General features: G+C 36.1%; 1 long non-coding RNA gene and 1 pseudogene across 1 annotated transcript in view; both read left to right on the plus strand.

The window, feature by feature from the left end:
• The window catches only part of LOC150049143 (uncharacterized), a 163,635-nt gene that overhangs the window by 24,714 nt on the left and 126,802 nt on the right, over positions 1-12,119 (plus strand). The window lies entirely within an intron of this gene.
• On the plus strand, positions 7,303-7,678 carry LOC150049144 (peptidyl-prolyl cis-trans isomerase NIMA-interacting 4 pseudogene; annotated as a pseudogene).

Genomic DNA, 12,119 nt, shown 5'->3' on the forward strand with positions numbered 1-12,119 from the left:
GCAATAGGAGTTGTCAATTTTTATCAAAACTGGTATAAACTATGAATGCAGTTTTCCATGACTATTTTCCTGTGCCAGTTGTTCTTTACTATCTAGAAGAATGTCATGAGAGGTGGGATACTGTGCTAGCGTTGCATGACAGAGGAGATAATGTATAATGGTGTCACTGTGTGAGGAAAAGCATCATGTCAATTTGTGTACAATGCATCTTGATCAGTCTCATCCCTTTTATAATTACCCCTATCTTTCCCGATACTTTCTGTCCCCTCAATCATCCCAGTTCAGTTTTCACATATATATATATCTATACATACATATATATATTGAATATCATGACTGTACTTTCTCCCTATTCCTATCTTTGGAATTATTGACATTAAAAATGTCTTATTACTATAAAGGTGATGTAGAAAGGGGCTAGAGTGATACAAATCAGGTAAAGAGTACATTTCTTTTTGGACACTGTCACCTCTTTCCTTGTTCTTTCCCAGTTTTTCCCTTGAAATTACTGATTTTTAAAAACATTTTTTCTACAACCAGGAGCTTGGCCTAGTGGTAGAGTGCTTGCCTAGCATGCAAGAAGATCTGGGTTGGATTCCTTGGTACCACATACATAGAAAAAGGAGTAAGGGGTGCTGTGGCTCAAGTATTAGAGCTCTAGCCTTGAGAACGCTCAAGGACAGTGATCAGGCACTGAATTCAAGTTCCAGGACTGGCAAAAAAATGTTTTTTTTTCCTATTTCAAGAGCAAGTTGATTGTAAAGTAATGATCATGAAGCCATGTTTCATTAGTAGCAATGAAAATCTAGTATTAAAACCAGGACAGTGATATAAATAAAAATCAACAAGCAATGTACCCTAATTGGAGCTTACAAGTATTTGCATGCAGGAATAGTTTTACAAAATTTTATGTCACGTATGAGAATGCACAACCACCTTAATCAGAATAGAGACTACCATTTCTTCCAAGGAACTCTCCTCTTTCGCTTAGTCAAACCTAAAGCATCCAGTGATTCAGTATCATAATTTCAATATCACCATCATAATTTCAATATTTGAAGAATATTAATGAAGTCATAGTATATAATCATACCCCTCAAAGACAATTCTTAGGAACAAGGCAACCTTCCTATATGTTAAAGAGATCAGGGGTATTCGAAACATCATGTTCTGTATAAATCTCCCTATTCCTTATTTCCAAAAAGTAAAATATTAAGACTTTTTATTATCATGCAGAAAGATTTTGACAATATCTTTCCTTTTAAAGATAATTGCTTGATCGGTTGTTAGATTCAGATCCTTCTATATTTTGTGTAACTAATAACTAAATGCTCAAGCTAGCCTTTGAAACTGCCTTCCTCTTTTCCTCCTCCTCTGTTTTTGTTTTTATTTTTAGGCATGTTATATTTTTTGCTAAGATTTTTTTTCATTACTTCATGTGGAAAAAGTTGGTTATCATTCTGGTCAATAGCAAACACTAGTGGGTGTGAACATGCTTACATGTGTTCTTTTAGTTACCTGTATAAGATGCATGACTGTTTTGTTGTTGGTATTAGTTTTTAATGTAATATATCATCATATTGGTCATATGAAGTACACATGCCCCCTGGGAAAAGTGTATGCTGTTTTCATGACTGACTCAATGTAATCGAAACAATTTCATGTAATTCTTCTTGAATTGGCCTATACCATTAGTGTGTTTTCTAGTGATGGATAATGGCTCAGGATAAGCTCCTCTGCATATAATTTGGCCTACAGATACCTATTGATGTATATCTGGTATTCCATCATGTAGTATCGAAGTATTGATCATTACAAGTCTGTGGAGGCAGGGGATCTAGAAAGCTAGGCGCTATATGAAAGATGCTGTTTTTAGTGTCTATCCAGGTATGAGTACTATAGTAATTTTAGTTGAAAAATCACTTACACAGGTTATATGATAACTTTAATGTATATGATTACTGATATAAAATCATTTGTTTTTTCAGTTGTGGGACTTGAACTCTGGGTGGGCATTGTTCCTGAACTTCTCAGCTCAAGGCTACTGCCCTACCCCTTGAGCCACAGCACCACTTCTGGTTTCTTTTTTCTGGTGGTTAATTGGAGATAGAGTTTCACGGATTTTAGTGCCTGGGCTGGCTTTGAGCCACGATCATCAGATTTCAGCCTCCTGAGTAGCTAGGATTACTGGCATGAGCCACTGTGCCCTGTGCCCTGCTATAAAATCACATTCTATCAGCAAATCTAGAACTTTTATAGGACGATGCTTGCAGATTACTCTAACAGTCTAGAAATAAAGACAAGGTTTAGAATTTTATTTAATTTTAATCTTTTTTGTATTTATTATTATGTTTAATATATTTTTATTGTAATTAATAGAAGGGTTACATTATATTCACCAGTTACTTAACAAACATTGCTACTTCTTCTCATGTTAATCTTAAATGGCCATAAATGACAGTAGATATAACTAGACTATGAAACAGCACAGCTTAAGAGGGAGAATAAAAATGGAGAGACTCAATGCTTATTTAAATTATAATTATCATCTGGAGATGTTTTCTTTTAATTTTATTATCATTAAGTAGTTGTAAAGAGGAGTTTCATTTTAACATGTCAGCTTATGAATACAATACATTTCAATGTCAACCTTTCATAATTTTGTACTAGTATGACTCCATCTCTCAAATTTATTCTCCCAAATATATATTGAATAATTAAATATTATTATTAAATTCCCCACCACCACCACATCCTCTCTCTATTGATCTATGACCTTCCCTTGACCCTCACTTTGACATCTTATATTCCAGCTTCAGACCATTAATTGTGTTAAGCTGTAAGATAATTTTTCAGAGGATTTACAGCATTGGAATCCTCCCTTGCATATACTCTGCTTACTTTAGTATGTTGTACATATATGACCCTGTATATGTTTATATATATTTGTAATTTAGATCTAACATATAAGAGGAAAATGTGTCCTTTATCTTTCTGAGCCTGACTTCTTGTACTTCTTCTTTCAGAATCTTAGAAAACTTATTTCATTGAGAGAGGCTATTGACTAATAGACAATCTCTGAATATTTTTTGCCCAGAGTTTTGGAAGTGTGAATACTCCTTCAAAAAGTGTTTTTAAAAACTTTTAAAAATTGTTATTGTTCTGCTTTGCTTTTTTTGGCCATGTAGGCCAGACTGCCCCTGAACTCATGATCCCTTCTGCCATAGCTTCCTGGTTATGCATTCCTTCCTGTCCCATTCCACATCCTTCTCTATACCCAGGAGGCACACAGACACAAGTATAGAGACATGTGAAGAAGCTTATATACATAGAGAACATCTTTGACTTGCAAAAGGCTGACTTACAATTGTCCATTTGTGAAATACGATTTTGAAACTTGGGAAAGCTTTTTCATTGACTCCAAGACCAGTGTAATCTAACCCCAGGAAATCAAAATCTAAGAGTGCTTACATATACACAACAAAATAGAAATGAAAGTTTTAAGTTGAATACAAGGAGGATAAGTTGAATACAAGGAGGATACACATTATACAACAAAATAGAAAAGAAGGAAGTTCTAAATTGAATTACAAAGAGAACACTAAAACTAAAATAAAGGTCACATTTTCTGGGTAAGGTGAGAGATTTCATGAGACTCATCAATTAACCACCCAAAACCCGGAAATGAAGCTTTGGCTCAAGTGGTGGAGTGCTAGCCTTGAGCAATAAAAAAAGCTAAGGGATGGAGCCCAGGCCCTGAGTTCAAGCCCCAAGCAAGACCCCACCCCCTCTTCTCTCCCTCCACCACACACGAGCGCCTATTTTCCTTGAGTGTAGGAGCAAAAGGGATATAGAAATACAAGATAGCAATGCAGAGAGCTCAGCAAACCAGCCCTGATATGGTGCTTCAAGAGCAGTTGGCATGGGACAAGTACAGAACATAAACATTATTCTGTGATGGGAACTGATTTCTTCTAAGTTAACTGTCCATGTGATGAGGTGAGAGAAATGAGTAAAGGTAACATTTTTATTCCTCCTTGCTTTTTATTTAAAATACGATCTTTAAGTAGTTACATGAAGGTGCTGCCATTTAACAAAGAAGTTTGTGAATGCAGTGCATCTCGATCAAAGTCAGCATTAATTTCAACATTTCAGTATTTCACTTTCAGTATTCTCACCCACCTTCGTGTCCCACCACTTATCTCACTGCATTTTGCATTAAATTCTTGACTGCATTCTCTCCATCGTGTGCCTCTCTTCCCATAACCCCACTCCACTCTGTTGAAGTACTCATTTCATAGTGCTCAATATGCCAAACTTTGATTTTTGCCCTTCTAAGGCATTAAACTATTGGAGTTCTCCCTTGATCTACCATATTTTAGTCAACATATTTATGTACCTTTGCCTATAACTTTATTACTTGTTTATAAGCTAATTCCAACTTCTATATACTAGGAAAAACATGAAATCTTTGTCTCTCTAGGCCTAACAAAACTTTTCCCAGTTCTTTAAATTTCTATACAAATGCTACTTTTTCCATTATAAATGAATTATTATAATAGTTATTTTTGGTCAGTTATGGGGCTTGAACTCTGAGCCTGGCCACTGTCTCTTAGCTCTTCAGTTCAAGGCTAGTACTCTACCACTTGAGCCATAGCACCATTTCTGGTTTTCTGGTAGTTAACTGGAGATAAGAGTTTCACAGACTTTGTCATGACTCTCAAAACTCTGTGAATAAGGTAGAACTTAACTTTGTCTGCATGTGCTCTAGGACTTAGTTATATCAGCTTGTCAGGCCTGGTGTCCCCATAGGTTTGGGAAGAACATGAAACTAAGTGAGGAATGTCTAGCCATTATTGTATTTCCAGTACGTAGTACAAGGTCTTACAAAGCCACTGAGTACGTGGTTGCAATAATAACTTCCCGAACTCATGGCTTCTGTGTACAGCAAGAGTGGTTTGGTGACCAGGGGAAATTCATTTGCCCTTTTATTAGAAATTGGAGATACATATTTTGTCTTGAGAAATCAAATGCCAATAGAATTTTCTTTGACTTTTCTGTGCATATAGCTAAAGTCTAGATTTGCTTCCCTGGAGACAAGTACAGTTTAAATTAATGGATGCTTGAACTTAGGTGGATTTTACCGGTTCCTGGAATTTCTGTGGATGCTTAGCACTCTTCAGTCCTAGTACCCAAATCTGAAAGACTTGTCATCAGACTGACACCTTCAGTTCATCTCTCCTGAGCTGTGTTTGAGAGGAAAGCAGTCAGTGGATGTAAGATATGCTGCTATTTTTCATGATTGTGCTGATGTTCTAGTCCCTAGCTGTTTTCTATGTATGTGGTAATGTGGAATCAAACCCAGGTCTTGCTAGGCAAGAACTCTTACCACTAGACCAAACTCCCAGCCCTGAGATAGTTTCTTAAAAGACTATGAGACTTGATATATGTCTGAGTCTTAAATACATTAGAGTGACTACAGAGGGACTGAAATGGTTTTGTGTGTGCGTGCGTGTGTGTGTGTGTGTGAAACAGTAAATCCCTTTCAGATAGCTTTATTATTTTCCTTCAAAGTAATAGTTTTCTTACTAATAATAGTATGGCTTGAGTGTTTTCTTTGAACCAGGCTCATTTAATTTGCTCAACAGTCTTGTAGAAAAAACATTATTGTCAGATTTTAGACTATAGTACAAGGTTAAATGGGTGTTCACTATTAGAGCAGTTCAAGTTGATGTGAATCATTCTTTTTTTCTTCCTCTTACTTTGTTTATGCTCCTTTGTTCACTTTATCAATTTAAATGGTCACTATTTCTTACACCTAAGTTAATTAGGACCCATAAAAATGAAACTTACACAATAGATTTGAGTCCAATACATTAAGAAAGACCAAAAGTTTCTTCTGATGTTTCTTACTCTCAGATAATTATTGCTAAAATTGGATTCATTTTCCTTGCATAAACTATCAGTTAACCACTATTAAAATTCCAATTAGAATGTGTGTGAATAACCAGTTTTTTCATATAATTAAATAAGAGATTATTTTCTTTTCAAGAAATGTTTGCTGCCAGGAAATATTTTTATGTAATAGATTTTAAATTAAACTCATTGTAAGCAGTATTTTATTGCTACATGGGAGAAATGTAAGTTTTACCAGGAAAGAGTAATGTTTCTAATTAAAGGAGTATAATTCAGACCTCTCAGTGGAAAAAATTCATAGAGAATTGTGTGTTAAAGACAAAGAAGCAGCTATAACTTATAAAAGGTATAAAAAGATTAATACATTCAATCAGTAAAATTCAATGTAGAAAGTAGTTTACTTTTAGGAAATATGTACAATAATATGACTTAGCAAACAAGCTTTTGGATATAATTGATAAACATTGAGACTGGCAATATAAAGTTGGGAGTTTGGCAAAGTGGTAGAGTGCTTGCATAGCATTCACAAAGGCCCAAATTCAATTCCTCAGAACTACATACACAGAAAAAAGCCAGAAGTGATGCTGTGGCTCAAGTGGTAGAGCTCTAGTCGTGAGGAAAGCCCAAGGACAGTGCTGAGGCCCTGAGTTCAAGCCCCAGGACTGGCAAAAAAAAGAAGATAAGCTATCTATTTAACAGAAATAGCTTGAATTTATTAGTGTTTTTTTGGCACAAGACTAATAACTACTATTAGTTTCCCAATTAAGAAATGAGAAGGCAAAACCTCACAGAGCATGCATAACTTATAGCCTGCATGAGATACATATACATAATAGAATTTTATTCACCTATCAGGAAGAACATATCATTTGCAAAAAAATGGATGCACTTAGAAAAAAACAATCATGTAAACTTAGTTCTGGCCAACAGATACAAAGGATACATGTTTTCTCTCATATATGGAAGTTAGACTAACATATATACACATATAAATGTAACACATGTCATATGCTCGTATATGCCAATATACTAAGTGAAGTCTGGTGTAATTCTTTGGAACTACTAACTTACAGAATGACAAAATGAACACCAGGAAGCTGGTATATGGAGTGTTGGATGAGGGTAAGGTCAAAGTGAGAGAGGAAAACGAATGAAGAGACGTAGTATAGGAGAATACAACCATAATGTTCAATGTACCTATGTGAAAAGGGAACCAGGAAAATTGAGGGGGGGTAGGGTTGAGAGAGATGGGGAAGAATGATGGAAGGGGTGTTACTGAGCAAGGTGCATTGCACTTAGAAACTGACAGGTTGAATTGTAACCCCTTTGTGCAATTACTTAAAGATCATAATAGAGCATCTGGGAGTTGAACAGTGAGTTTAGAAGATGCCACCCAAAGGAAACAGTGGCTCTGGAAAAGGGGGGAGGGGTGCAGCTTGTGGGGGGTGACAGTGCTGACTAGGGCTCCAAAGGTGGTGGCAAGGCAGTAAGGGTCAGATGCATCTTGTGTGAAAAGCGTGGCAAAATCATGGGAAGCCATGGAAAAGTTAAACCCTAGAATGAGATTCAATGAAGTGGTCAACTAACAGAATGAAGATAAAGTCAGGCGAGGTGATGACTTGGCTGGATGAGCAGAGGGCTGATGGTACAACTCTTTCAAGAAGTAGCATTTGCCTTGGCTGTAAGTGGGATAGAGAAGCCACCAATTAAGACAAAATTTGGATACCATATTGTCATGGCTGAAGGGAAAAAAATAATGTAACTGGGAAAAAGTAATAATAATGAAGAACCTGCAATATATAGTACTAAATGCTATACAGCTGAACATTCACAGATTTTCATCTGCAGTGATCCTCTTGGAACCATAGCCTTTCTGGTGACCAAGACTCTATTGCAACTGGATTTGAATTTCAGTACTATCTTATTCTTTTTTTATTTTTGCCAGTCTTGGGGCTTGAACTCAGGGCCTAGGCACTATCATTGAACTTGCTCAAGGTTAGCACTCTACCACTTGAGCCACAGCACCATTTAAAGCTTTTTTTTGTATATGTGGTACTGAAACATTGGACAACTGCCACATAGTAATCTCTGTTAAAAAAAGGGGGGGCAAGGCATATTTGCATTAAAAGAACAGTAGTATGGAAGCCCTATTTTTATTGGTGGACAGGAAAAGCAGGAAAGTCAGAGACCCTGAAGAGAGTCACAAAAGGACTAATCAAATAGAGCTAAACAAAGCAGAGTGTTTTGAGCAGATGATGTGACAGTGGAAAGAGATGAAAAAACAAGACATTTAAACCATATGGAAAAATATTTTAGGACTATTTATCATTTATCCATATCCCATCAGCATAAATTTGCATTTTAATCTCTTCAAAAAGATACATTAAAAGATCAAGTGTCTTTGGTAATAAGGGAATTACATAATAATGTTGTACCCAGAACTTTTACGCCAAGAACATATTAATTTTTATGGTTGGGTTTAAGCTATCTGGAATGTCCAATAAGTCTGAATCCTTTATTCTCTGGTGATGGTATGTAAAGGAAAATATTATAGGTTAATATATCTATTAGACTGTTCAGGCCCCCAAAGAGAAATTGCAAGTGAATGGATGAACCAAGTTAGAAAGATTAAGAAGTTTAAAAATGGAGGTAAACCAAAAGAAATAGATTGCTAATCCTTTGTTCAGGAAAGGTTATACAATAAATCTGAGAGGCATAATCAAAATGTCAAGATTCAATAAAAATCGTTCTCTGGAAATTTCCTATTTTCTCAACTTCTTTTCAAGAAAATACTAGTTTCGGTCAGGCTTGCTTGGAATTTCATTTTAACCTGGTCTCTAGTGATCAAAAATCAATTGAAGAAGGAATAAAAGAGAATAGTAGAGAAGAAAGAAACCAAGGGAAGAAGGGAGGAAAAAAGAAAAAGCCAATTGAAAAATAACAGCAGAACAGGGATGTGGCCAGAAAGGAATGCTACTACATTGTTGGTGGAAATATAAATTTGTTCAAGAACTCTGGAAAGAAGTATGGAAGCGTCTTCAAAATCACTTCCCAATGACCCAGTAATTCCACACCTGGGAATTTATCCAATAAACTGCAAACCAGGCCACACGGAAGCTACTAGCACATCTATGTTCATTGCAGTATTGTTTACCATAGCCAAGATAAGGAATTAACTCAGATGTCCCTCAGTGAATGAATGGATAAAAAATGTGGAATTCTATGATTCCATCAGAAAAAATGATACTCTTCCATTTGTAAGGAAATGAAAAGATTTGGAAAAATTATATTAAGTGAAGTAAGCCAGAGCCAAAGAAACGTGGCCTATTAAAGCACACTAAAAACAATGGATATTAAAGATAAAAAAATATACTTGGACATAATAAACAAGACTCTAAACAATTCCACAGTAAAATGAAAGAATATTCTTAGGAGAGGATCACAAAGTCCCAATATCTATATGTATGTGATTATATAAAATGGTGTTTATTGAAATGAATGCCAACAAATGGAAACAAGAGGTTTGTAATTTACTTTTTGTGGGTTTTAAGTCCTTTTGTCACTCTTTTTAATTTCTGTACTTTTTATCTTGTATGAAAGTTTACATGTTTGAGGAAGGGGAAGCACAGAAATGGGACAAAGGGTAATCGAATACAGCAGTAATCCTCACTAAACACCATGTTAAAATGAACATGGTAGAGGGGTGTCAGGAGAGGAAAACACTGGGAGAAAACGAGGGAAGAACTGACACTGTTCAAAAAAAAAAAAAAATGTATTCGCCAGGCATCAATGGCTCACGCCTGTGATCCTATCTACTCAGGAGCCTGAAATCTGAGGATGGAGTTTCAAAGCCAGCGTGGGCACTAAAATCCATGAGACTCATCTCCAATTAACCATCAGAAAACCAGAAATGTCACTGACTCAAATAGTACAGTCTAGCCTTGAGCTAAAGAACTCAGGGACAGAACCCAGGCCCGCGACCACCAACAATGGTACCAATGTAACTAACTTCTCCGTACATTACCTTTACAAGAAAAATAAATTTAAAAAAGAAAATAACAGTAAAATGCTAGAGTAAAATGGATAGCGTAGGTTCCTGATATTTGATTTAATTAAAAACATTTTTGTGGCTGGGTGCCAATGGCTCATTCTTATAATCCTAACTGCTTAGGAGATTACACTTTGAAGCAAGCTGGGGCAGAAACATCACCTTAGACTCTTATCTCCAATTAACCACTGAAAAGCAAGAAGTGGTATGGTGGTGCAAAGTGGTTAGAGCATTAGCCTAGAGCACAAAGAGGCTCAGGGATAGTGACCATGCCCTGAATGCAAGCCCCACAAAAGACCAAAACACATACACACACACACCTTGAAAGATCATTCTGTCAAGTAAGAATGCTACAGTAAGCGCTGTTATCTTAAAGATTCATAAAGTTCATTAGTACATTATGGTCCAAGAAGAAATTAGCTTTGTTTAACTTGACACATCCCAAAGGTATGTGTTCATACTACATCGTATAATGCTACTAATAACTATAAAAATTTAAATCTTACACCATGCAGTCTAAGAAAAATGGGAAGTTGCAAATTCATTTGCACATATTGTTGAATTTTAATTTCTCCCTTTAAATACTTTTAAAAATCTATGACTTTTGGTCCAGGAGTTTGGCCCAGTGGTAGAGTGCTTGCCTAGCATGCACAAAGACCCAAGTTCGATTCCTTGGTATCACATACATAGAAAAAAGCTGGAAATGGCTCAAGTGGTAGAGCTCTAGCCTTGAGGACAGTGCTCAGACCCTGGGTTCAAGCCCCAGGACTGGCAAAAAACTATGACTTCTATTAGTTTTATTGCATGTTTTGATCTAATGCCCAGTATCTATTACTCCAAGAAATACTGCCCATAAGGCAAGTGTATCACTTCCTTAGCAATAACTCTGTATAATTTTCTTTGAAAATATTGAGTAGAACTGTTGGTGGGAGTGCAACCTCATTCAACCACTATGGAAAGCAGTGTGGCAGTGCCTCAAAAGGCTAAACATAGAACTCCCCTATGACCCAGCAATTCCACTACTTGGCATTTACCCAACCATCCAGAATCTAGGGCATACTAAATCCACCAGCACAACAATGTTCATTGCAGCACTATTCACCATAGCAAAGATATGGAACCAACCTAGATGTCCCTCAGTTGATGAGTGGATCAACAAGTTGTGGTATTTGTACACAATGGAATTCTATGCTGCTGTCAGAAAGAATGACATCGCCCCATTTGTTAGGAAATGGAAAGACTTAGAAAAAATCATATTAAGTGAAGTAAGCCAGACTCAAAGGAACTTAGGCTCAATGGTTTCCCTCATTCGTCATAATCAGTAGAAACCTTGGGCTCTACTAGCAGAGATCTGCAATAGAGCAAAATCTTGATACATAAGGACATATAATGTGAAGCTAATTGAAAGGACCTCCAGGATAGTGAAACAAAAGCCATATAATGAATGATTGTTGTCCTTAATGTACTATGTTGTCTCTCATCTCATTTGCAGTCCCTTGGTTATCTCATATTGGTGTAGTATCTCACTTTGTTATCTGATATATTGAATTTATTTGTATTTGGATATTTGAAATTTGATAGGGAAGGGGGGAAAACCAAGACGGGTGGAGGGTGTGCGGGGGGAGGGAAATGGGTACCAAGACATGTGAAAGTGTATCAATGTATGTGAATTAATGCACCTTCTATCTGGCAAATATCATGTAACCCTTTTACTAATTACAATTAAAAGAAAAAAAAGAAAATATTGAGTAGAAGACAAGATCTATAACTTTTAGAAAGACAGGCATAATAGGCAGAACAATTGCCAACAAAGCTGTTCTTGCCCAAAGATGCTCTTGCCTCAATACAGGGACAGTCTCATTGCTAACATTCTCTTTAGAGATAGCTCAGCAGGCAGAACAGGTATGGTAGTGACAGCACTGAAGTATGTTTAAACAAACTTGCAATTCTATATTCATATAAATCAAATTTAGAAGCTATTATAATACTAATCAAATCCTCAGTATGGTTCAATATTTGTTTAATCTCATTGCTATTATATAGAAATACAGATTTAATATTGGTTTAATATTATATTCCATCTAGACAGTAATGTAATCTTTGCAAACCACCAGATAGGGGGGTGTAAAGTAAATTAAATAGTAGCACTAGATTG

The sequence above is a fragment of the Megascapheus bottae genome, chromosome 20, assembly GCF_031878675.1.
Source record: "Megascapheus bottae isolate mThoBot1 chromosome 20, mThoBot2.hap1, whole genome shotgun sequence".
In the NCBI taxonomy this organism is placed as follows: Eukaryota; Metazoa; Chordata; class Mammalia; order Rodentia; family Geomyidae; genus Megascapheus; species Megascapheus bottae.